Raw genomic sequence first — 15,703 nt, forward strand, 5'->3', positions numbered from 1 at the left:
CGAATCTATTATTCAACTTAATCTCCAACAAACCGAAACATTAAAATTTTAATCGATGAATAAATTTTAGTATTTTCATTATCTTAAAAAAAATCAAATATTTTTTGGTGCATACTCCCTTTTGAGGCTCACTGTATGTACGTGTCGTCAAAATATGTCGCGTGATTAATCTCACTAAAAGTTATAAAAAAACTAATAGAAATTTTGCAACATGACAACTATCAATAAATTTATTATGCCATTGTTATAGATGCAGTCGAAAACGTGTTTTATAATAAAAATAGTGGTAGTAAAACGCTACCAAAAAAGGGAAAAGAAGGTCATGTCGCGTTCTTGTAGCTTTTAGTAGTTACTGCATGTCGACAAAATACTTCCCGTGCTTAATCATAATAAAGTTTGTAACAAACCCAATTCAAATATTTTGAAATGCCTTTAGATAACAAAATGTACTAATTCGCAGAGTCTTATATTTTTCTAAATGCAGTCGCGTTCTTGATCCCATTTTTTTTTACTAACACTTAGTACAAATGTCGCGTCTTTTACCATGGAAATCGAATGTTTTGTGTGTAATATGAAAGAGAATTATCTTGAATAGTAAGTTTTGTACAACATTTTAGGTTAGGTTTGCAGGTAGCCGTCCAAAGCCTTTCGTCTTGCGTACAGAAGAGAAAATAAAGAAGAGAAGAGATAGAGAGAAGTAAAAGAGGAGGGAGGGCGATAACTTAAGTAAGAGTAGTATTAATAAGAGAAAATGTAAATGGAAGTTAGAGGAGAAAATAAATCAAAAAGCGCAGACAATCATGCGACAGATACGGGGACACTATGAGGTATAATTTGCATGACTCCATCTGCTTCTCCTAATGAAGGAATCTCTACACCTTAATTCTTTTCCAGATAGTTCAGAGAACACAAAAGAGGTGTACGATGGTGTATTCCTCCTCCACATTTTGACAGCTCATGCAGAAGTCATGGTTACCGAAAGTGCAATGCCCGGTGATCGTCGCCACCATATTGCTAAGTCGTATTCGTTGTAAACCGGAACGGATTTGGACAAGTTCATAGTATGCATTATTTATCCGTTTTTTACAGGTCGACCGCGGAATGCCACATAGGAAGTCTATTTCATCTTCCGACATCGAAGCTCCTCCACGTACTCAAGTGAGTACAACTGCACAGAGAAAACAGATTCGTGATAGCAACCGAATTTGTTGTCAATAGGAAGTGGCCCTTATATGGGAGCTATGACCAGTTATGAACCGATCACCATGAAATTAGGTCGTGTGATTAATGTCTGTATGAAAGTTATTTATGTTGAATTTTGTGTATATACCAACATTTTTAAGTGATTTAAACTCGTTAAAATGATTTTCGGAAGCGGGTCTATATGGGAGCTATGACTAATTATGGATCGATCGTAACAAAATTTGGTGAAATGAATTTTGTATAAATACAACTTATTTGGAGCTAAATTTGTGTAGATACATATATAAATTTAACATTTATGACCGATAAAGTCCAATTTCGAGAGGACATTTGTATAGGGGCTAGGTGAAATAATGGACCGATTTCAGCCAGTTTCAATAGGCTTCGTCCTTGGGCCGATAGGCTTCGTCCTTATATATACCAAATTGTATCGAAATATCTTCAAAATTGCGACCTATACTCTGCGCACAAGGTTTAATCGACTCAGAAAGTGATTCTAAGTCGATCTGCACAAACGCATTATACCCTCCCCACTATGGTGGTGTAGGGTATAAAAATATAAATATTTATAGCATAAATAAACATAAAAAATTATCATATATTTGGTTTTTAAGGAATGATTCAGCAGTTTAATGTTTTTGAAAAATAATTAATGCGAACAATTTTAGCATGCTTAAGTATCGGCGTATACCACTACCAAATGGCGTTGATGTTTTAAGAGAAACATTTTTAAACTTATTTTTTGTAAAATTCTGTAACAAACTGTTATTGCAATATCTTCCTACTTTGTTGCACTTAATAAAATATATTAAAACGAGCATCACTATTTTAACAACAATCATTTATTCTATTTATTTGTCCTTCATAGAAAATGCACTTTTGACTCTATCAAAGTTTGCAACAAATTAAAGCCTGCTCTTCTACGACTTTATCATTCTGTCATGGCGCAAATAAATTTAAGTTTAGACAACCGCTAAAACAACAATTTTAAACATTATTAAGTTTAATTTAAAATAAAACAAATGGCAGTACACAGAAACTACAACAGATTCCAAAAGCCATATAAATCTTGGAAAAACTTACAATTGCCCAGCAACAAAATGCTGAAACACAACAAGTGCAGAACATATTTGCCAAGACTACCAGAGTCACTTAAAGAAACTTCTAAGGATAAACTTTCAAACAACAAAATTATGTAAAATATTTAAAAAATATAATAAATATTTGTTTTCATTTATTTTTATAATGCTGGGTGATTCATATATGGAAGTTCAACTATGTACATTGCCAAGCATATAGGTTGGCTTTAAAGGAAAGTAAAAGAAATACAACTAAAGAAATTTATTTCCAAGTATTTTAAAACTATGGCCAATGGAATTTGTTCTAAGGCAAACTATTTACAAAAGAAATACAACCTGGTTTGGTAAAATTGACATAAAAGAAGACCTTTTTACATACCACGTAACAATCAATGTCGAGTTTTTGCTTCTGTTGTTATCCTTTGTTTTGTTTGTTTTGTTCTTGTTGTTTTTGGTTCATTTCCGGTTTATCGAACATTTGTATACTTTTGGGGCAATATCCGTTTCAAACAATTTTTCTTTTCAAAAACCATTTTTCGGCGTTTTTTGTTTTTGGATACGAGTTAAACATTTTAGTTCATGTTACATTTGATTGGCTTTGATAGGCAGAACTCAAACAACAACAACAACTGCCTTATACAACAACAATATTCTGTATAAAAAAAAAACATTAAAAAAAATTCTTTTAAAAGGATATTTTTTTAAAGAATGTTTATTTGTTGTCTCGTTTATGTATGAATGTCTGTATATAGAAAATTTATTATAGTTGAGTGTTTAGATGTTTTATTGTACATTTGTTTTGTCACTGAGGTCGTTTTTTTACTTTTTTATTTTAGGTTTATTTTTCTGTTTTATTGTAGTTTTTGTTGGAAACTTTTTTTCTTTATTTATTAACATGTTCTAAATATGCCAAAAAGTAATGAATGGCCTTTGTTGTTTTAATTTATGAAAGAAAGCAAAAATAACAACAAAAAATATATAAATATTTAAAGCAGTCCCATAAACATAAAATATATTCAAATATTTTTATTTGGTTTTTAAGGAATGATTCAGCAGTTTAAGGTTTTTGTTCAATAATTTAATATCAATATATTTTTAAGGGGTTTTTTCATAACAAGTTAGAACTTTTGCTTAAAAAAGATAATTTTTTATTTAATTTAAAATATAAAAAATAGAGGTCCAAATAAATATTTCAGGTGTTAGTAAGTGGATATTAAATTATTTAATGTTATAGCAACACAGCACAGTTGTTTAGAAATATTTTATTTTTTTAAAAAATAAAAACCAATGAATCTTTAATTAAATTGTACACAAAAATACCTGAGGTATTTCCAAGTCTAGCTGCATTTGAATAGGTTTCGTAGTTGGAATGGGAGCTGCTGAATTCTGAATTCCCATAGGTAGGGTTGAGTAATTATAAAAATCTCATGAGAAATAAATCGCTCCATGAATGAATGTGTTATGAGAAACAATTTTATTCAAGAAACGTAGTTCTCTCAAAAATAATATAACATGAAGTCTAGAATTTATAATAACAGCTCAAAAATGGAAATTAACCCTTAATGGCACTTGGGTTTAAATAACAGTCAACATATAAAATCACGAAAAATACGGTCAATCTGAATGGTGTTAATTTTAATGTTTTTATAATTAAATAAACTGAATCATTCAAGTTATTTTTAAAATCAATTTTATTCTTCAAAAATCCTCAATAAATTATTAATTACGTTATTATAGCAAAAATCAGGTATAAACACAATATTTGGACGTTTAAAAATTTGGTGGTCAAAATTGTGAAAAATTTTTAAAATGGGTTAACTTAATACTTTCTATCACACACTACAATATTCTTAAGTTTGCTTCCTTTAAATATCAAATTTTGATCAGCACTATCAAAATTGACAAGGTTTTTAATGATGTTAAAAGTTTGGGGTCATTTTAACCCCAAGTGCCATTAAGGGTTAATTTCTATCTATGTGCTTTTATTATAAATACTAGACTTCATGTTAATTTTTCTTAATATTCATTAAAATCGGCCCAAAAATATATCTTTCCATTCGAAATTCCAAATATTGAAAAATTTTACCTTTGACCTTCACGATTTAAGGTTTAGCATAGTCCAATTTTAGTAAAACTTTCAGAGTATATTTTGAGTTATCTGGACTATGATATTCTGAATAGGTTCAGCTTAAAATTCATAACAGTAAGAAAATTAAGCTCATTCGACAAGATATGGCCAAATAATTTGTTTTTATAGAAAATTTCAACTTGAAAATCGAGTTTTGAAACAAAGGCAAAAACTCATATACAAGGATATATTTTAAGTAAAAAAAATAAACGTTTGTTTTAATATTTCTCAAAATATGTTAATTTTGTTTTCTTGTTCTAGTGGCCTCAGACACGTTAATGGCCTGGGGAATTTTTAATAACTTTAACATTTTTGAGCAATTTCTGTTTTTATACCCTACATAGTGGCGCGTTTCTGCAGATGTTTGTAACGACCAAAAATATTAGTCTAACACCCACCTTAAAGTATACCGATCGACTTAGAATCACTTTCTGAGTCGATTAAACGATGTCCGCCCGTCTGTTTGGCTGGCTGGCTATCCATGTAAACCTTGTGCGCAGAGAACAGGTCGCAATTTTGAAGATATTTCGATCAAATTTGGTACATATTATTCTTTCGGCTCAAGGACCAAGCCCATTGAAACTGGCTGAAATCGGTCCATTATTTCACCTAGCCCCATACAAATGTCCTTCCGAAATTGGACTTTATCGGTCATAAATGTTTAATTTATAAATGTATCTCCACAAATTGCGCTCCACATAAGTTTTATATATACGAAATTCATGTCACAAAATTTTGTTACGATCGGTTCATAATTAGTCTTAGCTCCCATATAGACCTGCTTCCGAAAATCACTTTAACGTGCATAAATCGCTTAAAAATGTCTCACAAAATTCAAAAATCAACATAGTAAACTTTCATATAGACATAAATCACAAAGTGTTAGCCTTTTAATGGAAGAGAACAAACAATGTTTTAGGTACAAGCACGCGACATTAGAACAAAATCAAATAAAACATTTACCGGTAATCGAGCTTTGTTTTACCTCTTTTAATTTGTTTGTAGTAATATGATGTTGATAGAAAAATTTCATAAGACAAATTGTCATTAAAAGTAGTTCAGAGTAATAAAGTTTCGCAGTATAAATTTTTTTAAGAAAAGATCTTTTACAACACATTATTGTTATATGCCTGAAGAAGGAAATATAAGATACGAAACAACACCTTAGCTCAGTGATCGGTTGTGGTCGGAATTTCACAAAAAATTATCATTAACGGAAAAATATCACAATCAATAGCTAACCAAATTACAAAAGAAAACAAGTAAGAAAGTATGGTCGGTCAAACCCAACCATATAATACCCTACACTAATTAAAAAAGCAACAACATTTTTCTTTTAAAATTTCAATAATTTATATTTTTGAGGGATTTTCGGAAGTGAGTCTTATATGGGGGCTATGACCAATTATGGACCGATCACCATGAAATTAGGTCGTGTGATTTATGACTATATGAAAGTTTACTATGTAGAATTTTGTGAGTATACCAACATTTTTAAGCGATTTATGCACGTTAAAGTGATTTTCGGAAGCGGGTCTGTATGGAAGCTATGACTAATTATGGACCGATCGTAACAAAATTTGGTGACATGAATTTTGTATATATAAAACTTATTTGGAGAGCATTTATGACCGATAAAGTCCAGTTTCGGAAGGATATTTGTATGGGAGCTAGGTGAAATAATGGACCGATTTCAGCCAGTTTCAACAGGCTTGGTTCTTGGACCAAATTTGATCGAAATATCTTCAAAATTGCGATCTGTACTCTGCGCACAAGGTTTACATGGACAGCCAGCCAGCCAGACGGACGGACATCGTTTAATCGACTCAGAAAGTGATTCTAAGTCGATCGGTATACTTTAAGGTGGGTGTTAGACTAATATTTTTGGGCGTTACAAACATCTGCACAAACGCATATACCCTCCCCACTATGGTGGTGTAGGGTATAATGAAAGATCATTACAGTAATACATTTTCCATATTCTCTTTGTGCCTAACACTGTTTTAACTTGTTTTACTTAAATGCTTTAAATTTGCGTAAAGTATATGTTTTTCCCTTAAATTGGCTTTTGTTTTAAATAAAGAAATTATACTCTTTATTATTATACGTATCATCCATACGTATAAAATCTGTGGTATTGGCGTTATTTAATGGGTTTCCAACCATATGGTTTTTATAGCCATTTATTGTTCTTTAAGTGCAATAATGGGTCATTGAAATCATCATGGAATTCATACACATTTATACTCATATGAGAAACATAGGGACACATCTCTTCTGCCACATGCAATATCATAATGATGATGATGCCAGCAATTAATGTAAACATTATGATGTTTCTGTCTCTCTCACTCTCGTTAACCCCTTTTTCTACCCTAAGCATTTGGATATTATTAATGTCATGAATTCAGAGTATTTTATTAATGGCACATAAAAACTACAAACACGTTGTTTAAATCGAGTGTATACAGCCCAGTAGATGTTTAGAATTGAAATTTATTCCGATATTAAACTGCTGATAAAGCAGTTGGTGTTACATTATTTTGTTGTTGTTGATGCTTTTTTTTTATTTTTGTATAGCCTACTAACAGCTTATGAACTACATTTGTGAGAGTTGGTGTGTATAAAAAAATGTACTATAGAAAAATTGCTAGTATGCAAAAATGTTCAGGAAAAAAAAACGTAAATACATAAATTGTCTTTAATGCATGTATTAGGGTCTATAAATTTAATGAATTGCTGGTAAATTCTCGAACAGCAACATGCTGAAAAATTGTTTCATTATATATTAAGGTTTTCACTCATAAATCAACGTTAACACAATTATGAGGAAAATTATGTGCAAATGTTTTATTAGAGCTAGGACACTATAAATGTGTAAAGGTTATGGAAAATTTGTAATGTAATGTAAAGATAATGATTAAAATTTTTTATATAAATATGGACATTTCCACAGAAAGGTCCCCAGGGACTGAAAACTACAATGTTAATAAACAAATGCTTTTTTCTTATATTAAACAAATTACTACATTTTTGAAATATACTACATTATAGGAAATTCTCGTTAAACAGAATTTACGTGAAAATATGAAATATATTTTATACTTTTAATGACATTTTCAATTTTATATTTACAAATATCATATGAAATCGTTGTATCAACAACAAATTAATATAAAACAATTAAAAGAAGCCAAACAAAACACGATTAACGGTTAATTTAAATTTTCGTATTTCGATGTCGCGTTCTTGTAGCTAAATCATTCTTTGTCATCAGTAATCCGCGATCGTTCTAATCAAGTGGCTGAAAATTTTAATTTAAATTAGAAGAAAAATTGCTGGATATCACACTAAGTATTTTCTGTTAGTTTTCAAAGTGTGTCACATTCGCAATCGGTACTAGGGAAAAATTAAAAAAGATCGCCTAAGTTTTAAGAATATTTCAATAAAGCTGCTGAGAAGAAGCCGTGAAGCTCTATTAGCAGAACAAATAACAAACTGCCGAAAGAATAAGCCAGCAAAAATTATTTGATAGAACGAAATATGATAGTAATTTTAGCAAACATTGGGAAAATAATTGCTGCCTTAAATGTATTAAAAGTGGTTATAGTTAAGAGTTAATGTTACTAAAGCGTTATATCAAACATCTAAATTAGTGATCTTATCATTATTACAAACATGACGGGAAATATTCCCCGTGCTAAATCATACAGAAAATCACAGTATTAACTTTAGCTTACATTTCTTTAAAAAAAATATGTTCCAATTATAGTTGTAGAGTCGAAAGTACCCCGCTTTGGCAAAATTATAGTTGACAATTGCTAATATATTGGAAACAAAATCTACCTTTTATGCAATACTCAGATTTAAGATTTCACTTTAAAAGTGTACAAATGTCGCGTTCAGGACCATGAAATGCCTATATCTCATATAGATGAGAGTGCTCCAAGATTGTATGGACTACTTTTGCAATTTAATTTAAAAGAATCGAAATGTGTACGTAATTGTCGTTCTAATGAGATATAAAAGACAAAAATTGGTTAAAAAATGTTAAAGTTATTAAAAAATCGCCAGACCATTAACGGAAATCAGGCCACTAGAACAAGAAATGTAAGAACAAAATTAACATATTTTGAGAAATATTAAAACAAAAGTTTATTTTTACTTAAAATATATCCATATCTACTTGTATATGAGTTTTTATCATCATAGTATACAGTTTACCTATTCGCAGGTATGACCAAAAAAATAAATTTATTTAACGGCAGTTTCAAAACTCCATTTTCAAATTTTTAAAAATTTTGTTAAACAAATTTTAGAATTTTTTGATCATTACATGGGTATTTATTGACTATATAATAGGGAATAAAAACGTGAAAAAAGTATGAAAACTTCTCATATAGTTTTTCCGTACCTGCGATATAAATTTTGAGATTTTCGAGAAAAACTAATTTGTTGGCCATATTTTGGCGAATGAGTTCAATTTCCTTATTGTTATTAATTTTAAGTAAAATCTGTTCAGAATATTATAGCCCAGGTAATTTTAAATATAGTCCGAAACTTTTACTAAAATCGTAAAACGTTAACCCTTAAATCGTTAAGGTCAAATATAAAATTTTTCAATATTTGGAATTTCTCATCGAATGATAGCGAAATGTTATATATTTTTGGGTCGATTTTGATGAAACTTAAGAAAAATATAACATATATATAATATTTAAAACAACAGCTCAAAAATTCAAATTAACCCTTATTAGGACTTTGATATGTAGTAGTCACAAAAACCCTGTTTTTTGTAAACAATTTTATTTTAAAATTTATTCGAATATTCTATTAATCGATATTTATTGATATTATTGAAATATGTAAAATCTATATTTTTTCCTCGATTAATATTTAGGTAAAACTTTAAAATATTGGTTTCTAAATATTAAAACGTATTAAGGTCAAGGCTAACAATAAACATTTTAAAAATATAATCTTTAGTATATTTATAATTACTTCCTTAATTTTATTATTTGTTTTAATTTAAATTTCAAGTATTCCTGTAAAACCTCAAAAACTAAATTTTTACGTTCTCTTGAGGTAAAACAATTAAAATATTAATTTTGTTAATTTAATCCACCCACAAACAACAATGTATAACAAAATTGCAAATTTGAGTACTTGTCGAAATATTTTTCTAATTTACAAATTCATAAATGTGTGTTTTCAGCATTTATTCAGTGGTTAGCAATTTTGTAATAATAACAAAAGAAAATTATAAAACAAAACTAAAATGTTTTCAAATAATTAAAGCATCAACTAAATCATTAATACAAACAATTATAAGATGTTTAGTGAAATGAGAAAAACTGTAAGAAACTAAATATTTTCTAAAGAATTATAATAAAAATTAGAGAAACTAATTTCGAAAATTTATAAAAAATAAATTTTTTTTAAATCTAAAATATTTCTTTTATTACGAAAAAGTAATTAATTATTTTCCGAATTTACTTCTGCTAATATAAATATTGTTTTTTAAGCCCTATAGAACTTACGAATTAATTAACTGTCATACTGCGCTCACTTTTTGACATATCTGATCAGTCTACACTGATAAATATAAATAAGTAGATTTACGCTTGAATAATGTTACCAAATTATATAAATTGACTTTGAAAATCAGTCATCGATTTGCGCAACTTATAGACGACTGTTTTATCACAAAATCGTGTTCAGCGATGAGGCTCATTTTAGGCTTAACTGGATTGTAAATAAATTGCCGCAATGGTAGTGAGATCAATCCACAGCAGGTCCTACAGACTCCATTATATCCAGAAAAATTCAACTTATTTCTGCAAAAATTAAGCTGGAGCTTAATTTTTAAGCTTGGAGAGCCTTACCGAACCAGAATCAATTATTTTTGTTTGAACATATGGATGACATTGTATAAATACATATATGCATAATACATTGTATATATATATCAACACTAAAGCTGATACGTTTATTTCAAATATGTTCTCACTCAGTTTTTATTATGTTCTATTTTAAATTTGTAGTGTAAATAATAGTATTTCATTTTATTTCTATAACTTATCGCAATAATAATAAAACACATCTAAATTGTTTGAAAAATTACATTATTGTATAAATATTTAAAAACGAAAATATTTTTCTTTTCAAATTAATGACGTTTGCAGAAGCCGTTGCATTATGTCCAATAATTTTTGAAAACTGACAGACAAGTGGAAACAAAAAAGAAAAATAAAAACAAAATTTTTTAAATATACAATGCAATAATTTTGTTGGCTCATATAAAAAACACTGAGAAAAAATTTTTTTTTTTTACAATTATAAAAAAGCTTTAAAGCTTTTTTCACAAAAATCTTATTTTACCAAGACTTTTTACAAAATAGCTTTTTCACAAAAAAAAAAACTTTTCAAATAGAGCTTTTTTCATAAAAATCTTCTTTTAACAAGAAATCGTATTGTTGTAAAAAAAAACTTATTTTAACAAAAGAGCTTATTCACCAAAAAAAATATTTTTCATATAAAGATTTTTCACAATAATCTTTTAATAAGTAATTGTGTTTTCAATTATTTTAACAAAAGAGCTTTTTCACAAAAAAAATATTTTTAAAATAAAGTTTTTTCACAAAAATGTACTTTTAACTAAAAAACGTATTACCAATAAAAGCTTATTTTGTAAAATAATCTTATTTTAACAAAAGAGCTTTTTCACAAAAAAAACATTATTTTTCGATATAAAGCTTTTTTTTACAAAAAATCTTCTTTAAATAAGAAATCGTATTTCCAATTAAATCTTATTTTAACAAAACAGCTTTTTCACCAAAAAAAACTAATTTTAAAAAAAAAAACTTTTTCACAAAAACCTTCTTTTAACAATAAAAGCTTTTTTTTAAAAAAAAAAAAATTAATTTTAACAAAAAATCTTTTTCACAAAATATAATGTTTTTCATATAAAGCTTTTTCTCACAAAAATCTTATAATAAGAAATCGTATTTTCAATTAATTTTTTTTTTAAAAAAAAGCTTATTTTAACAAAAAAAAAACATTTTTCAAATAAAGATTTCTTCACAAAAATGTTCTTTTAATAAAAAATCGTATTTCTAATTAAAGATTTTTAAAAAAAAATTATTTTAACAAAAGAGCTTTTACAAAAAAAAAATATATTTTTCAAATAAAGCTTTTTTCACCAAAAATTGTTTTAAACAATAAACCGTATTTGCAATAAAAGCTTTTTTTTGTAAAAAAAACTTATTTTAAAAAAAGAGCTTTCTCACAAAAAAAAAATAATTTTTTAAATAAAACTTTTTTGAAAAAAATTTTGTAAAAAAAAATTAGTTTTCACAAAAGGCTTTTATAGCCAAAAAAAACTTTATAAAAACATCATAATCACCCAAAGCCTTTATTACAAATAATTATATCAACAAAAAGCTTTTACCCAGAGAAACTGTTTTCACAAAATATCTTACTGTATTGCTTTTAATTTAAATTGAAAAATTGATAAAAGATTAGGAAAATTTATTATTGGTAAATGGTTTTATATAAAGTTCAATTCAAAACTATTTAAAATCGATTTTACATTTTCAGAAAGAATTTATTACATCCCATTCTATCACTTCTTTTTCCCAGTGTACTAAAATCTTTATATTCTTCATAATTTTTCTCATATTTATTTTTAAATTAAAGAAAATCGAATGCATTTGAGTCAAACCAAAACGAAATTAAAATTTTTGCGGTAATTTTCTAATGTGATTGCAGTTGTAGTTGTTGGTTTCCCTTAATTAATTTGCAGTGCTTTCAAATTATTTATTATTTATACAATATTTATGCATACATTTATTTGAAAATAAATAAATGTTTTTAACGCCAGACAATGAAATTTAATAATATATTTGAAATTTGAATGACATTTTCTTTAAGTTACATGTGTTTTTAAAAGAAATATTTTTCTAATATTTTTTGTGGTGGCCCGCACTGCTTATGGCCGTTAATTGTTAAAGACATTGATTTATAATTTACTTAAATATATTGCTTTTTCAGATTCTTTTTTTTTCTTCTAAAAATTAAATTGCTTAATTTATGAGTGTGTTAAAATGTTGCATGTATTTTCTATTTATAGCATTTTATATTTACAAACTTTTGCATACTTTGTAGTTTATGATTTTATACAATACTTGTCTAATATTAACTGCCTTTTATTTAGTTGTTTTCTATTTTGATTTTTATATTATTCGTTTTTTAGTTTCTATAGCAGCTGTAGTTTGAGTATTATATGTCTGTGGTAAGTATTTCTAACTACTATCTATTCATGTGCAGCAACTAAATAAAAAATCATGTTTCAGTTTGAAAAAAAAGATGTTTGTAGTATGTATGTATTTATCTATGTCCGTCCGTTTGTTGGAGTATTTTTTTTCTTCTTGTTTCATTGCATGCTGTAGGTATTAATGGCTGTTTGGTTTGCATCATGTTAGACAGACAGACCGATAGACAGCTTTTGTGGTTTGTTTAAATGTCAAGTGCAATTTTATACTTCCTCTTAGTTAAATTATAGTTGTACGAAACTATATATTTAGATATACATACGTAAGTATTTGGTATGTATTACTTAGCATGTATTTAAATTTAATTGTTTTTTATTTGCTGATTGATTTAAAAAATTGTTCGTATATGACTATTTTTTCTATAAAATATTTCTTGATTTGATAGTTTCCAAATATTTTTAATGTTTGTAGTCTATGGCATTTTTTTAATTTCTTTCAAGCACTATCTCATTTTAAAGTTTATAAGCATGATTTCCCATATCCTATAGCTATTGGTTTTTTCTTACTGTAGTTTTAGTAGTCCCTTTTCATCACTAGGTTCCAAATTAATTGGGTGTTAACATAATTATCAATATTAAATATAACTACACACAGAAAAAACAAAAATTCAAATCCAATTACAAAATTCATAAAGTCAATTGAATATTACAAAAATCACAAAATCAAACAACATAATTTGTAAATATTTTGAAAATGAAACATATTATACAGAACAAATTTTCAACATAAATATTATGATTTCATTAATTTCAATTCATAACATTTATAAATAATTTCATAAATATTAAGATTTTTTCATATTTTATGTTTTCAAATTAAATCTAGAAGGCTTGAAAAATAAAATTCCAATTTCATTTATATTTTTATGTTGTTGAAAAATGTTTGAAATTTTCCTTGGAAAATTTTTTATTTATTTGTATGATTTTCAGCTACAAAATGTGCAAATATGCGCGAAAATGATTAAATTTTTTTAAGGGGATGATATGCTTAATGTTTATGGATATTTTATTATGTTTATTGATAGTTTTTAAGTTTTAGATATTGTTGATTCATTTCAAAATATTGGCCAATATATGGCAATATAGTTTTGAATTAATTCATTAGATAATGCAATTATAATGCAATTTATTATGAAATATTATTAAATTCATGCAAAAAAAGCTAAAATTTCCGTCATGAACAATTTCATAATATTTATGAACATGTTCTTATTCTGAATGAAAAAAGTTTGGGAAAAAAAGTCAAGTTCGATTAATAATATTTATTACAAAATTCATTCCAATTGTGAATTTCTTTTTTCTGTGTATTTGAAATTCCACATAAAATCAAACAATATTTTTAATAAAACCATACAAACAAATAATTGGTTTTGAATAGATATTCAAACAATATTTATTATTAAATCAATTAAAATATTAATAACTTTTAAATTCAAAATCAATAAATATTTTAATTAAATATTATAATATATAATATTATAAACAATATTTCCTATAGAAAATACTGATATACACAATATTTTCTAAAGAAAATACTGTTATACACAATATGTTCTATATAAAATACTGCAATAGACAATATTTTCTATACAAAAATACTGTTATACACAATATTTTCTATATAAAATACTGTTCTACACAATATTTATACACTACACCACCATAGTGGGGAGGGTATAATGCGTTTGTGTAGATGTTTGTAACGCCCAAAAATATTGGTCTAACACCCACCTTAAAGTATACTTATCGACTTAGAATCTCTTTCTGAGTCGATTAAACGATGTCCGTCTGGCTGGCTGTTTGGCTGTCCATGTAAACATTGTGCGCAGAGTACAGGTCGCAATTTTGAAGATATTTCGATAAAATTTGGTACATATTACTTTTTCGGCCCAAGGACCAAGCCTATTGAAACTGGCTGAAACAGGTACATTATTTCACCTAACCCCCATACAAATGTCCTTCCGAAATTGGACTTTATCGGTCATAAATGTTTAATTTATATATGTATCTCCACAAATTCCGCTCCAAATAAGTTTTATATACACAGAATTCATGTCACCAAATTTTGTTACGATTGGTTCATAATTAGTCATAGCTCCCATATAAATCGCTTAAAAATTATGGTAAACACACAAAATTCAACATAGTAAACTTTCATATAGACATAAATCACACGACCTAATTTCATGGTAATCGGTTCATAATTGGTCATAGCTCCCATATAAAGCCCACTTCCGGAAATCACTCACGAATATAAATTATTGATATTTTAAAAGAAAAATGCTTTTTGCTCATTTACTTGGTGTAGGGTATTATACTTTCTTACTTGTTTATTTCTGAAATCATTCGCTTAAAAATACCTCAATTTTATTTGCTGTGTTTTCATTTACATTTTTGAGTGCCCTTTCTCAACGACTTTACTCCAAGGGACTGTTGTGTCTAGACTTTCAATTAGTGTTACTTTTCATTTATTGAATATTTTTCTCATATTTAAAAATATGATCTTTCTTAATAAGTGTTAATTTAACCCAAAAAATTAGCTAGCAAATTATGGTGAAACGGTTAAGCCTGACCATATAAGACCCTACACTAAGTAAATGAGCGAAAAGATTTTTCTTTTAAAATTTCAATAATTTATTTTCGTGAGTGATTTTCGGAAGTGCGCTTTATTTGGGAGCTATAAACAATTATGGTCAGATCGCCATGATATTTGGTCCTGTGATTTAAGTCTATATGAAAGTTATTTCTGCTGAATTTTATGTGTATGTAACAATTAAAATTTTAAGAGATTTATTCTCGTTAAAGTGATTTTCGGAAGCGGGCCTTATATGGGAGCTATGACTAATTATGGACCGATCATAGAAAATTAAGATAGCGATTCTGAGTCGATTAAACGATTTGGACGTTACAAATATCAGCAAAAACACATCATACCCTCCCCACTATGGTGGTGTGGGGTAT

The 15,703-nt window shown here is 27.4% G+C and overlaps 1 protein-coding gene across 1 annotated transcript in view; it reads right to left on the reverse strand.

Annotated features, from left to right (window-relative positions):
- The window catches only part of Octbeta2R (Octopamine beta2 receptor), a 300,943-nt gene that overhangs the window by 166,175 nt on the left and 119,065 nt on the right, over positions 1 to 15,703 (reverse strand). The gene's annotated exons all lie outside the window — the stretch shown is intronic.

This window comes from Calliphora vicina, chromosome 1 (genome assembly GCF_958450345.1).
Source record: "Calliphora vicina chromosome 1, idCalVici1.1, whole genome shotgun sequence".
NCBI lineage: Eukaryota > Metazoa > Arthropoda > Insecta > Diptera > Calliphoridae > Calliphora > Calliphora vicina.